This window comes from Bos javanicus, chromosome 13 (assembly GCF_032452875.1).
Source record: "Bos javanicus breed banteng chromosome 13, ARS-OSU_banteng_1.0, whole genome shotgun sequence".
In the NCBI taxonomy this organism is placed as follows: Eukaryota; Metazoa; Chordata; class Mammalia; order Artiodactyla; family Bovidae; genus Bos; species Bos javanicus.
The window spans coordinates 18544351-18559506 of NC_083880.1; the positions used below are offsets into that span (position 1 = coordinate 18544351).

Genomic DNA, 15156 nt, shown 5'->3' on the forward strand with positions numbered 1-15156 from the left:
GAATGTAAAAATCGTGGATGTTACAGCTTTACTCTGGGTTGACTTTTGGGCCTCCATTTTTATTTGGGGGGAGGGGCACTGCTTCTGTTCTTTGAGCATGGAAACCTTGAGTTATTTAATAGCAATTTATTTGTGGCTCAGCTGGTAAAGAATCCACCTGCAATGTGGGAGACCTGGGTTCCATCCCTGGGTTGGAAAGATCCACTGGAGAAGGGAAAGGCTACCCACTCCAGTATTCTGGCCTGGAGAAAAGAGTCGGACACGACTGAGCAACTTTCACTTTCAGTTTGTTGGTATATATAAAAAAAAAAACACAAACATAAATTTATGGGCAGTAACTTTTGAAAATACACTTTCCTTTTTGGGGGGTGGGGAGGACTGTTGATTACCAAAACCATGTAAGTCATGGTTTGTATGAAGAATCTTGTGTTTGGTGTGTGGTTTCTTGTGGACAGATGGCTGACTGCATGTTGTTACACATTTGCAAGTTTATTGCAACTTTTAGGAAAATAGGAAACTTTTAGGAAATTGTTGCAGAGTTTGAATGACCTTATTTTTGAATAGTGAAATGAAATACATTTTATTATTTTGTTAACATTTTCTCATCTTCCTCTTCAAAAAGAAAAAAAAGAAGAAACATGTCTGAATGGTTGATCTTTCTAAAATGCACGTTTCCATGTACTCTTCTGCTTAAGGACCCCAATATCAGCTTTCCCCAGAGGCCAGGTCCTACCACCTCAGCAGGGCCTGTCCCTTGTAGGACCCCTCCTGCCTCTTCCACCTCAAACCCTCCCACTTCATCCCTACCCATTTGGCCTTGCTTGCACTTTCCTGCCTTTGCTCTGGCATTTTCAGTTTCCCTCACCTAGATCACTTGCTTGCTTCGCATCTGCTCCTCTCTTGAGCCTCAGCTCAGCTCCGGCTGGCCCCGCACCCAAGGCTGTTTGAGGTTCTCCCCGCTTCCCACAGCTCCCGTACTGACCTGGAGGAATGTGCCTTGTTGTGGGTGCTTCGGGGTATTTGTTTTGGAACAGAACTATGCCCCTTCTCCTCCAGATGAGGTGCTTGAAGGTGATGGTCCTGCCTCAGTCTTACCGGTATCTGCCATGTAGTCCATCTTACAAGCTGAGTAGGTGCAAAATTGAGGATAAATACGTGGCACGTATTCTCAGACAAAAAATGCACTTTTGCTTGGAAGACTGTATGATTTTGAAGACTTTAAAGTTTTGTATGTTTGGCGTATTGGGACAGAGATTGATTTAGTGTGGTTTCAGGGTACCTGGAAGTTATTCTCTGGTGTCATTTGTTTTCAAGGAGTTTGGTCTGTTTTTCAGCCAGAGCAGAGGAATCATCCTGGGGTTTGCTTTGGGCCTGTTTCAAGGCTGGTGGCCAGGGCAATGCAGGAATCTGGCCCCAAGACACACCTGTGCTGGGTCTGGCGCTTCTAATTCTGTCAGTTGGGATCCGTGGGTAAGTGCCAGGAGTAAACAGAAATGTTTAGGATCTGAGATTCACAGGGAGAATCTGGCGATGCATGGTGCTTCCTGGCTTGTGACAAATGTTGTGAATTGGGCACGGGAGGTAACCTGTGCACGTCAAAGGGCCACGTGCACAGAATCTCCATCTGTGCTGGAAGGTTTGTTCAGGCCTAGAGTTGGATGCAGGTGGGTGGTGGTGAACACTTGAAAGATGACCCGAGCCCTCTGCCCTTTTTCAAGGATGGAAAGAAACACATACGATTGGTCTAGGAAAGTGCTTTCCCCAAGTGGAGGTGCTCTTCCATGGTGTAGAGGTGGGCAGCCCACACAGGCGACTTTTCTCCCACTTGGCCACTCACGTAGCAGTCCAAGGTGCCACCAAGGTCAATGGCAGTGGAACAGGGCTCAGAAAATTTATGCCAATTTTTTTTTTTTTTTTTTTTTTACCAATTTTTGGTATCTTTTCTGTGGTATCTTTGGTATCTTTTACATGGAAAAGAGAAAAATCTTAATAAAAAGAAATGTAAAGTTCTGTCATCATAGTAGGAAGGTGATTGTTTTTTGTCTTACAGTCATTATTTTATCCAATTGAAAATTTTTTTCCATTTGGAAGGATTATGTAAAAATGCTTTTCCTTCATGGCTCTGTCTTCCTGCATCTGACCTTCCATCTTTAGGTGTTCCTGCCATTAAATATTACTTTTGTTTATTCATTTCTCCTCCTTCAACTAATATTGGAACTTAGAAATACAATTTCCAGCTTCTTTCCAAATGACTTGAAATGTGAATTATTTAGTTTTTTCACTCTTGATACTAGCTTATGCACACACATGAGAAATTGAAAACACATCTATAGAAAAAATATATACATGAATGTCTATGACATGATTCGTAACAGCCAAAAAATAGAACAAGTCAAATGTTCATCAACTGAAGAAAATGTGGTATATCTATAACATTAGAATATTATTAAGCTGTAAAGATGAATGAAGCTGTGATGCATGCCTCACTAGAGATGCACCTTGCAAACCGTGTGCTACATAAAGGAAGCCAGTCATAAAGGCCCACATACTATGAGTCCAAATTTAGAAAATGACCAGAATAGGCAAATCTGTAGACGCAGAAAGTAGAGTAGAGTTGCTGGGGCCGGGGGGTTGAAGAATGGTAGGTGGCTGTTTATGGGGATGGGGTTGATCTTTGGGATGATGAAAGTGTTCTCAATTTAGATAGTGATGATGGTTGTATGCCTCTGTAAGTATACTATAAACATCACTGAATTGTACACTTTAAATGGATGAATTGTGTAATATATTGTTATGTCTCAATAAAGATGCTTTAAAAAATAGACTGCATAAGCCACTATGGACAGAGCTCCATTTTTTAGGTATTTAATAGTTCTGAGAGTCCCATAAAACATGTTTTTCTGTGTTAGAGATGTTCAAATGAAGACTGGCTATTTTTAGGAGTTTTCCATACAATGTGTGAACCTGCTTTCTCGAGGTTGCCCGCTCTCTCCTGGTGCTGTCTGCTCAGCCCTTGACTGGTGAGAATCTGCGTTCCCTAGTACCCCCTGGAAAGGCTTCACCAACTGACCGTTCACCTGTTCTGCCTTCTTCTCCCTCAGCCCAGTCCACCAGCTGCCCTGGTGGTTGATTCAGATGATCTAAGATGTCCATCATGGAAGAACTTTTCCAGTTTTGGGGTTTGAGCTTTGGCAGATCTCACAAGCTCTGTGCGCATCAGTTTTCCCATCTTCATCTCCCTATACTCAGAAGTTCTGGGCTGGCTTCTGCTTTCTGGCCCCCTGGGCAATAGCCACCCTGAGTCTGCGTGGTTGGTGGTTGTGCCTGTGGGACCATCAGGCATGAGAGGCTTTTCAGAGGTGCGAACAGAGTAGATCTCAACTCCTCCGACCCTCCCTGTGAGAATGTTTTGCTTCCTTTACTTTGAAATGATGGGCTTGACCCGCAGGTCAGACATATGCTGTTTGAAAGTTAGGATGTATTTTGCTTGGACTGTCCCTCAGAATTCCTTACTGTCCCAAGATAAATATCTCTTAAAATAAATTACATGCTCAGAAGTAACTTAATAAGACTGTGTCCTTTGTGAAGTGTTACTAAAGGTATGATTCTGCATGGTTCTAAATGTATGGCATGTGTATACACATACATGCACAAATGTATTCATGAATTTGGTATTTTTATGGTGATATCAATTTAAGGGGTTTTAGAGATGACTGGTCCCTACTTTTAATGTTCTTTAATATTCAGAAATGATAAGGCAAGTTTTTGGAACTCAGGTTTATTTTTTCCTGGTGTGTAGTTTTTCTTGTTTTTGTACTGCATCCCTGTATGATAGGATTTATGTATCTGAAAAGACCTCTTTGAGATATTCTATTATACAAAGCAATCTTTCCTTCTCTGTTTATTTTAGAAAACAACTCACTATATATAAAAAAAACCTAGGGTTCCTAAATACTAAAACAATGTGGTATTAACAGATGAAAAACACAGAAAGGCTGTTTCTGTGTAAGTGGTTGAGATGAGAATGGGCTATTTTGTTCTAGTTCTTTGCAGTATACAATAAAAACTGGGAAATATTTTTTCATGTTCGTGATTTAATTTTTTCCAAATCTAATATTGAATCCAGAATTAAAAAATAATCCATTTCCCAGGGAACACAGGAAGGCTTTTAAGATACACCATTTGTAATTCTGAAACCTGTTGTGCAAAGTCATATGTGAATACTACTTAGCCAGATTCCTGCCCAACAGGGGTATAGTCTAACCTGAGATTCTCTCATTCCAGCCAGCAGCACCTGCAGAAGAAGGAGGGGAGATGTGCATGTTATTGGTTCCTGGTGAGCCACCATACAGGATATGACTAATCTCTAAATCCATGAAAGCTGAATGTAGGATTTGGTATTTTTATTGTTTTGTTAGAGATCTGGGAAAAAACCTTTCAGATAAATCAAGGGGATTGCTACATGAAAGTGCCTCATTTGGATTGATAACTACTTAAACAACTGCATCTGGAAGGTGGTGGCATTTCTGCATTGGTACTGCCTGAGGAATATGAAATGAGTCATATTTTAAATTATGAAGGCATATACTATTGGGAATTTTTTTTTCAAGGAAACCTGGAAAGCTAATAAAACCCTGAATTTTTTATAGTGGAGTCAGTTTTATCTTTTGTATTTCATGACCCACTTTTTAAAAACACAGATGTTTGGTAAAACACAATTAGCTGGAGGTGGAAAGTTTGGTGGTGGATGTTTTTTTGTTTTTTTTTCTCCTTCTAGGAGGCAAGCACATCAGTATGACACAGTCTGGGCCAGGATTCAGAAGAACAGATTACGTCATTTGTGTATCAGAAAGCAAGAACGGTAACCTCTGTCAGCCTAGGATCCATGTCCTTCATGGGATTGTTGTGAACGTTTAAAGAGAGAATGTTATAGAAAGGCCTTGCAGGAAGGAAAACAGAGATTTTGAGAGCTATACTGTTCTTTCGCTCTTGCTAAGAATGGTCACAAGTGATTAAGGCTCACTTGAATAAATGCTTCTAAATTGTTTCTTCTCATCTTCCTTAGAACTGCTCTAGATGTGGAATATTGAATATTTCGGGGGGAAAAAGAGTTCTCCCTTTAAAAGTCTTGAAAGTATTTTGTTGTTTGAGAAATAAAATCCCAGTGACATTGTTATAGATGCTCCAAAGATGTCCATAGAGGAATATCTTTCATCGTTTTTGGTTTTGGCCATGGTAGTTTTGAACTTCGATAAGTCTCACCAGCTGTCTGAGCCGCAGTTTTCTCATCTGCAATTTGGGAGTATTTTCTTTAGTTAGCAGTCATAGAGATCAAGGGATTTATTATAGATAATTCCCCTGCCATGTTATAGACTCTTAGTCAATTTTATATCTTTTCCTTTCCTTCAAGTTTCACACAGAAATTAGACACACTTTTAATGGCTAATTCATAAAATCAACTTGATTTTTATTTGATTTATAATTCTAGTTGTCATTTTTCAAGATGGTTTGTCAAAGAGTTAGCACTTTCTTCTTAAAAGTACTATAGAAATTCCAGTATTTAGTATTCCAGTTTAGGTACTTTTACTAAATCAGTTGGAAATAGGGGAAAAAAAATGTTCTAATAATCCAGTAGCTGATTCTTTTACAGATCAAGAAGTGTGTTTATCCTAACTGTAGCTTTTTCTGTTATTAGCCTTTTCTTTTTTTTTTTTTTTTAAACTTTATCTATTTTTGGCTGTGCTGGGTCTTCATTGCTCCCCATGGACTTGCTCAAGTTGTGGCAAGCTGGGGCTACTTGTTGTGGTGCTCGGGCTTCTCATTTCGGTGACTTGTTGCAGAGCTCAGGCTCTACGGTGAGTGGGTTTCGGCAGCTGCACTCGAGCTTAGTTGCTCTGTGGCATATGGGATCCACCTGGACCAGGATTGAACTCCTGTCCCCTGAAGTGGCATGCAGATTCTTAACCACTGGACCACCAGGGAAGTCCTATTAGCCCTTCTTATTTTCTAAAATAATTGCAGCTGCCATACTGCTAGATGAATGGAGATTATGGGACTTTACTTTGCTATATTTACAATATTTTAAAAGGCACTGGTTACACATTATTCCATTAAAGAAATCTTTTGAAAGTTGGAAACAGTAAAACTAGAATTGTAAATACTATTGATATTTAAAAAATCCTAAAGATCTTTAAGACAGCTGTTTTAAAGACCTTTAGCATTTATTAACTAGTAGTTCTGAGAGTACACTGGCGCACAAAGAGATAATCTGAGTTATAAAAAAATGGGAAGGTTGACAGTTTTGTGACCCCTCTAATCCTTTATTCAATAGGCCTCTATAATTCACATGCCCGTAACACTTCTTCACTCTTTTCTGTATCTTTAAGATGGTGATTTGGGGCAGCTAAATCAGCAGTAAATGCACACCGAACATCTTTTGCTTGGGTAGATAGTTGTAAGGGTTGACAGATTGATACAACTTTTAATACTTTAGTTCAGCTAAAGGCACCCAATGCCAATCACCTGAAGACTTCGCCCAAGAGTTGACCTATTTATCATTCTGAACCAGGAGTGGTGCCTGAGAGGCTTCCTCAGGGTTCTGGGTGGGGCTGTGCTAAAATGCCAGACTTGCCAACTCATCAAAACTCAACTGAGTTCATGCCCAAGAGGACCACTTCTTACTTACCTTTTCCCTTTCACAGTATTGAGAGTTGTCTTCCTCTCTTTGAGGACTTTAAACACCTTATTAATTCAAGCTTCCTCCCTCTCTGCATATGTCTTTAGGGAAGTTGCTAGGTAGTGATTAAAATAATAAAGCTTATCTAGTTGTGCAGCATTCATATTTTGACTTTGATTGCTTCCATATTTGTTTATACACATTGTGTCAGGTGAGTGCATTTGAAATCCAAAGCTTTTGATTCACACAAGGCCTAAAAAGAGATACAGCAACACTGTTGATTGGAATTTATATATATCATTTCCATTCACAATTTCCTGTGTTTTTGTGCTTTGTAATGAAAGTGATAAATAGTGCTTTCAGAACCTTTCCAGAATACCCCAGCATTTTATAACAAAACTGTAGAGAAATAGCTCTGGGGGAGTTTTTTTCTCCCCAGCTTTATTGAGGTGTAATTGACAAATAAAATTGTAAGATATTTAAAAGTGTGCACCGTTATTTGATACACCTGTACATTGTGCAGACTTCCTCCCATTGAGTTAATTAACGCATTCATCTCATCTTGAGTATTTATGTTCTCTGGGAACATTTAAATTGTACTCTTTGACTTGGGAGCATTTTAGACAGATCTGTTCTGATGGGTGATTGGAGTGGAGTTTTAGTCTAAAGCAGAAGAGTTTTTGGTCCTGGGCTGTTTTTCCACCTATGAGGAGGGAAGCCGCCTCCTTTATAGATTCAGGGGAGTGGTATTTTCAGGTCAGTCTTTTGGTGTCAGTAACCTTTTTAGGTCAGAATGGATGATAGAAAGCTCTTGCACAAGAGGTGCTGTATCAAGGGCATTATGTATCTGCCTGTCACATTGGGGAGCTGTTGAGAAAGTACTTTTAACAGTGATACCCATCACATCTCAGTCCCAATTTGTTGAGGAGTTTCCGACAGGTAGGAGGGTAAGCAGGACACAGTGGTATCAGGTAAAGAGTAGCAGTGATAACGCCTATTATCAACAGGCATGGTTAGCACTCTGGGGGCATTTTGTAACATCAGGCCCTAAGTCTGGGCTCATGCTCAGTAAACCCATGGAGTGGTAGTGAGGCAACTCTGAGTTTATGGGTGAGGACGCTTGGGCTAAAGAAGATTAAGAAGGTGGCAAACAGTTGTACATCTGATGTGACCCCTCTGGCTGGAGAGCCTGTACTGTTCTACAGGAAAGAATGAACAGCACCCATTGGAGAAGACAAGTTCTTTTCTGATCTAGGTTTCATCTAGTGGCTCATGAGTGAAGGGAAGAAGTGCACATTTGGGATGATGGAGCTGGCTGGTTCAAGGAGGCTAGACGTTGAAGCCCCTTGCTGCTCAGGTGTGGTCTATGGGTCAGCAGTGCTGGCTTTGCTTGGAAGATTGTTAGGAATGGAGAATCATGGACCCCATCCCTGAGAGATGCCCTCAAAATCTGCGTTTTAGTCAGATCCTCAGATGATTCTAAGCTTCCCTGATAGCTCAGCTGGTAAAGAATCCAAATGGGTACCCTCTCCAGTATTGTGACCTGGAAAATTCCATGGACAGGGAGCCTGGCAGGCTACAGTCCATGGGGTCACAGAGTCGGACACGACTGAGAGACTTTCACTCACTCAGGTGATTCCAGGGGCTTCCCTGGTGGTTCAGTGATAAAGAACCTGTCTACCAATGAAGGAGACTCGAGTTTGATCCCTGGGTCAGGTAGATCCCCTGGAGGAGGAAATGGCAACCCACTCTGCTGTTCTTGCCTAGAGAATCCCATGGAAAGAGGAGCCTGGCTGTCTATAATCCATGGGATTGCAAAGAGTTGGCCACAACTTATTGACTAAAACAACAACAGATGATTCAGAGCAGTTGCTCTCAACTCTGGCTGCAGGTAGGAACATCTGAAAGGGTTTTAAGAACTGGATGCTCAGGCTCCCCACGAACCAAGGGAATCAGGTCTCCGGGTGGGAGTGGATACTGGTATTGCTCCTCCAGGATTTCTCTGTGCTTCCAGGGTGAAGAACCACTGGTTTAGAGCAGCTTCCAGGCCCTTAGGGGTTGTTGTGTTATGTGACCTGGGACCTGCCGCCTTGTAGCTATACATGGAAATTTCCAGAACATAAGTTGAGAGGATGAGCCAGGGTGCTCACAGGCTGGTCACTTAAGTGACAATGGCTCCATCTGTACATTTTCATTTCTGACTTTTGAGGTCGGTCACTCCCCCCCTTAAAATTTTTCTATTTTATATTGGAGTATAGTTGATTGACCTGATGTGAAGAACTGACTCATTTGAAAAGACCCTGATGCTGGGAAAGGATTGAAGGCAGGAGGAGAAGGGGTTGACAGAGGATGAGATGGTTGGATGGCATCACCGGCTCGATGGGCATGAGTTTGCGCAAGCTCCAGGAGTTGGTGATGGACAGGGAAGCCTGATGTGCTGCAGTCCATGGGGTTGCAAAGAGTCGGACAAGGCTGAGCGACTGAACTCACAGTTGACTGACAGTTTTGTGTTAGTTTCTAGTGTACAGCAAAAGTGATTCAAGGTATAAATATACAAGAATCTATTCTTTTTCAAAATGAAATCACTCTCTTCTCCTGCCTGTTAATTAATTTTGAGTTGTATTTGTGGATGCAGTTGACAGCATCGGTACTAGGTATTCCTGAGGTTTCAGCTGTTAACTCTTAAGGACATCTAGTCTGAGTTTAATGACAGAAATGGCTTAAAAGGTTCAGAGGAGCAGTAAAACTGACAGCCCAAGAGATAGAAATAAGGGGGGAAAGGAAAGGTCATACTGAGTCAAACACATGAGATTTGGTGTAAGTCATGTGCTGTCCTCTTGGTGTTTGTGATGTGTAGTGACAGGACAGCTAAGACTTTTGGTTCTGGGTAAAGCAGGCTTGTGAGCAGTGGACTGAGCACTCCTTTTGCTAGAGCTTCTCTTCAGGCTTGTTTGTGGCTGTGCCTGCCTATGTAGGAGAAGGCACACCCTCACCAGGCCAAAGGGCATTCCTATCACACACATCCACTCTCAGCTTGTTGGAATGTTCCAGTCAGACAGTCCCCACCCCCACACCAGGGAGCAAGGGCAACAGGTGCCTCTGGCCTGAGGCCTCGGGGACCTGAAGCCTGCCACCTGGGTCCATTTTATTAACTTGGGCATGAAATGAAAAGACGTTTGCTCCTTGGAAGGAAAGCTATGACAAATCTAGACAGTGTATTTAAAAAGCAAAGACATCACTTTGCCAACAAAGGTGCATATAGTCAAAGCTATGGTTTTTCCAGTAGTCATGTATGAATGTGAGAGTTGGACCATTAAGAAGGCTGAGCAGTGAAGAATTGATGCCTTCAAATTGTGGTGTTGGAGTAGACTCTTGAGAGTCCCTTGGACTGCAGGGAGATCAAACCAGTTGATCCCATAGAAAATCAACCCTGAATATTCATTGGAAGGACGGATGCTGAAGCTGAAACTCCAACACTTTGGCCACCCGACGCGAAGACCCAACTCATTAGAAAAGACCCCGATGTTGGGAAAGATTGAAGGCAAAAGGAGAAGAGAGTGACAGAGAATGAGATAGTTAGATATTCATCACCGACTCAGTGGACATGAATCTTAGCAAACTCCAGGAGATAGTAAAGGGCAGAGGAACATGACATGCTACAGTCCATGGGGTCGCAAAGAGTCGGACACGACTTAGTGGTGCACACAACAAAGACAACAACAAATGGCATTGTAGTCTTTGCTTTTCCTGGCATTGTAGCTCCTTATACTATCCCTACATTTTTATACATTTCCTTTGTTACTTGAAGTAGGAAAAAGGACAGATGACCAGCTGTCTTTATTCACATGGATTTGCCAACCGACCTTCATTTGGAAAGTTTGCACATGGGATGGGGCTTCCTGCCACTCCCTGCCCACCCCCCAACTCCAGTCATAGTGCCAGGAAGACCCAGTACAGGGCTCACCAGCCAGAGATGATAAAGACAGGACATGCTTTCCTCAAGGGAGATTTCAGAGATGCAAAGTGCAATATTTAAAACAGTGTCTTCAAAGGTACTGTAGCTGTAAGAACTTACTTACAGACCTGTTAGAAATTACTTTAGTTAAAGGTGTAACGTGTTTGGGAGCACTGCCCTTGTGAGAATTTTTTCTTATTTGGCAGTTTCAAATAGCACTTAACCATGAGTTGATTAGTGAAAATGTTGTTTGAAAATTTATGTATGTTTAGGTATTGCTGCTTAACAAACTACTCAGAACTTAATGGCTTAAATCAATAACTAATTATATCTTATGATGTAGTGGGTCAGAATTTGTTCAGGGCTCAGCTGGGTGATTCTTCTGCTTCATTTGGAGTTACTTGGGGATATTCAGCTGGCAGGTGACCTGGTCTGGAAGGTCCTAGATGGCTGCATTCATTCACATGTTTGGTGCTGGTGGGGTTGGTAGAAGCTTGGGCTTCACTGGGACGGTTGACCAGGGCACCTAGTTTTTGCATCTCCAGCATGGAGGTCTCAGGGCTCCTGGAGAGGGTGTCCTATGAGTCAGAAGAGGAAGCTGTCACTTTATAAAGACCCTAATATGGAAGCCAGCACAGAATCACTAACCTTATATTCTCTGTGCCAAACCAGTCACTAAACAGCAGAGATTCCAAGGCAGGGGATGCTGGCTGTACTTCTCAAAGCCATGAGAATCCAGGAACTTGTGAGCATCTTTATTTTGCTGTCACTATAGAGGGGTGTGTGTGTGTATATGTGTGTGTGTGTGTATTGCAGATAATATAAAACATTCAGTCTTTTAATTGTTCTGTGTCATGTTGTAAAGTTCTCCTTTTCTTGGTCTGGGCACAGTAATAAAGTGTATATCCTGAACTGTCAACACTGACAAATCTAAGAAGTCATTGGAGTTCCTAATTCATGAGTCCAGAGATCTGTCAGCTTTCCCAGGCTGTACAGCAGAAAGAGATAAAAATAATAACACCTTGGGTTTACATGGCATCTCCTCTGAGAGGTTCAAAGTGGCTGCGCCGCTCAGGATTCCTTTATTGGAATGTCTCCTGAGGTAAATTAGTCATGTATCTTCAAGTTCATGTACCGATGAGGAAATGAAGTAATTCCATCAGTCTGCTAAGCAACAGTGTTCAGAATGCAGCTCTTCCAATGTTCCATGTACTAATTAGAACTGGAGTATGGGTTTACCTTTTTTAGAGGGGATTCTGGAAGATGCTGGAGATGGACTTTTGAACATCTGGTAGTATTTTGAATTATATGTTTCCTGCCAAAACCAGTGTCAAGTTTAAAGAAGAGTCAATTATTTTTCTAATGTGGATTTTTTTGAGGGGGGCGGTAGAAGCTTATGGATATTGCATCACTGGGGTGTTTCACTATAATGAGTTAAATTCTGTGGGTTCAGCAGAGATAGGCAGAAGGCCTGGTGAAGGCAGCTGCTCTCTCATGAGTGTGTGCTGTGGATGGAGGGTGGCTTTGGAAGTGGGAGAACCTTGTCCCCTGTGTAGTGTCCATTCCCAAGTCCTCTCATTGTGGGAGCATCCCCTGGTGCTTATGGGTAATTCAATGGAGTTTTCTGGGAGTAGTTTAACCATATGTTAAGTTCACTATGCTATTTAGTGCCTTACTTTTGGGTAATATCCTGCTCCACTGTAATGCTCTAAATGTGGTGCTGGTTGCATTCATTCAGTTTTACTTAAAATGAAACGCTTTACATGTAATTGACAGGTATCAGGCTTTGGGAATAAAATTCTCTAGTCACTACTTGTTAAGGGCATCTCCTGGTTCATGATCCCCTCACCACCACCACCCCTCCCCCGCCAAGTGTGCAGTAACCCACCCTGCATATTCCCAGCAGGGAAAGTCCCCAAGGATAGCTTCCGTCACAACAATCTCCAGCTCAGAAAAGTCCATGAAGCTTGGCAGGGCTTCCAGGCAAAAACAACCTGTATCAGCCTTTCCCCTTGACTCCCACCACCTCTCTTCACCTGCCCATCTTAATAGAATGGACTCTTATATTTCCCCAAAGCTGTGCTGTTTCCTGGTTCCCTAGCCTGGAATCCTATTGCCCTCATTTCTCTTCTCACTTGGGTTCTCCCATTCTTTCCTCTGTGTTGTTGACAGAGCTGTGCCTTTATGTTCAGATAGATTCAGGGCTTTCCTGTTGCCCCCAGGACAGTCTTCTTCCCACCCTCCCAGGGAGGATTCAAGGCTCTGCCCCAGTCTCTGTTTCTCCTTGCCTGGCACCATGTGCCATTGCCTAAACCACTCAGGGTCATCTATGCCACAGACCCAGGTGTGGCCCAAAAGGTACCCTCTGCTCCTCCCCACACACAAACTAGAGAGATCCAAAAATAGACACATCCGGTTATAGGGATATAAAGCGTCGCTAACACAAACATTTTATTTTTGAAAGGAAGTTACCCCAATAATTTCGACTGTGTTATCACGTGTTTTATTAGTTGTAAATAATTAGAAGAGGATGAACTTTTAAGGGGCTTCCCAGGTGGCTCAGTGATAAGAATCTGCCTGCCAATGCAGGAGACACAGGAGACGTGGGTTCAATCTCTGGGTTGGGATGATCCCCTGGAAAAGGAAATGGCAACCCACTCCAGTATCCTTACCTGGGAACAGAGGAACCTAGTGGGCTACAGTCCATGAGTTGCAAAGAGACATGGCTAAGTGACTGAGCATGCATGAAGGAATTTTTAGGAGACAGTGTGCTGATATCATCAAGAAGGACCTTTTGAATGTTCCTTCTGCAGCATGGTGCTGGTTCTCCACTGGGAATCCTTGGTACTGTCCAGCTTCCCCTGCTGACAACTGTGGCTTGACATGTTGGGTTTACTGCACTCAGATGTCGCTGTAAAGATTGTGGGTGGATACGCACGTTCCAGGGGGTGGATAACTTTTCCATAAAGTGGCTAAAAGAGGGGGAGGTATGTCCTTAGTGGAAAAACAGTGTCCTTGGAAACTGCACCGCGGCTATGACTAATGCTTGGAATTGATTAAGAAATACTCCTCTGGCAGTGAGGAGCCACTTTTTTACGTGTCTGTGTCTTTTATCGGGGCTTCCCTGGTAGCTCAGCTGGTAAAGAATCTGCCTGCAATGCAGGAGACCCCGGTTTGATTCCAGGAAAGATTCCCCTGGAGAAGGGATAGGTTACCTACTCCAGTATTCTTGCCTGGAGAACCTCATGGACAGAGGAGCTTGGCGGGCTACAGTCCATGGGATCGCAAAGAGTGGGACTTGACTGAGCGACTAAGCACAGCACAGCTTTAAACCTGAATGAACATTAAGGGTTTTTTTTACATTTGCTGTGCTGAGGAGTGGAGTCTGTGAAGCGTCAAGAGACAGGGAACAGGTGCTGCTTGATTAATGACCATTTTTGAATCGAGGGAGGAAAGTGAACTGGTAGCCTTAGCCGGGTATTTGAAATGTTCATCTCTTCTTACCTCAGAGGATTGGCAAGACCCTTTGGACTCTGTTCTATTATCACCCATCTCCTTAGCCCCAGGGTTGGGCAGAGCAGGAAGTCCATGCAGAGTGAGTGGTGCAAACGCACCTTCCAGAATGCTGTGGCTGCATCCCGATGGATCGGAGCAGTTAGACAGTAGGGCAGTTAGATGATGGATCAGGGGCCGTTAGATGATGGTGTAATAGAGCATGGCTGGGCACAGACCTTAGCACTGGCCATTGCTGTGCTGCCATTAACCTGTACCCCATTACTGCATGACTGTTAGTGGTCCGGCTCAGCCATTGATTGGCACAGCTGTGGGTCCCTCCCCCAAGCAACCAACTGTCAATGAGTGACTGGTAGAGGTCCCGCTCAGCCATTGGTTGGTGCTAGACCCCACCCACAAGCAACCAGTTGTCAGTGAGGGACCGTTAGTAGTCTTGCTCAGCCATTGGTTGGTGTTAGGCCCCACCCACAAGCAACCAACGGTCAGTGAGGGCCCATTAGTGAGGCGTTCAGTCAACTTCCTGTAGAGTGGTGGTCATCAAGCAGAGAGAGAAGTAAGAGGCAGATCCTGGCCTTCTCCCCCGGGCTCTCCAGCTTACCAGGCCTCAAACCAACAGGTGAGCTGGGGCCCAGGGAACAGGCTGGGGCCATGTCCTGCAGGCTCCAGAGCCCTCACTAAGGCCACCCACTAGCTGTGCCTAGGCCTTGAGGTGGTGATGACCCTCTCCCCCATCCCCACCTCTGCAACCTCATGGTATGGGTCACCATCTGTGGGACCTGCTCTTCCTCCCACCGTTGTGTGAGTGGCCTGAAGAGCCCGAGGACTGGTTGGATCCTGTGCCCTTGCTCTCTCAGTGATGATGGCTGGAGAGGGTCTGGGGACCTGGCCCTGAGGGAGCCGCCAGCTGAGATCTGCTCATCTCAGCCAGGACTGGACCTCGGAGGTGATGGTTGTGCCTAGGGACCGTGTCCTTTCTTGTTAGAACAGAGAATAACATTCAGTTGGTGGAGGT

The 15156-nt window shown here is 43.5% G+C and overlaps 1 protein-coding gene across 19 annotated transcripts in view; it reads left to right on the forward strand.

Moving 5' to 3' along the window:
* PARD3 (par-3 family cell polarity regulator) overlaps positions 1-15156 on the forward strand; it is a 601769-nt gene that overhangs the window by 5188 nt on the left and 581425 nt on the right. Inside the window, exon 1 of one of the 19 annotated variants that reach the window (XM_061435908.1) lies at positions 13744-14760. The exons of the other annotated variants lie outside the window; for them this stretch is intronic. The gene's annotated coding sequence lies outside the window, so the exon portion shown is untranslated. Of the gene's footprint in view, positions 1-13743; positions 14761-15156 lie in introns of those variants that run through there. 19 annotated transcript variants of the gene reach the window in all.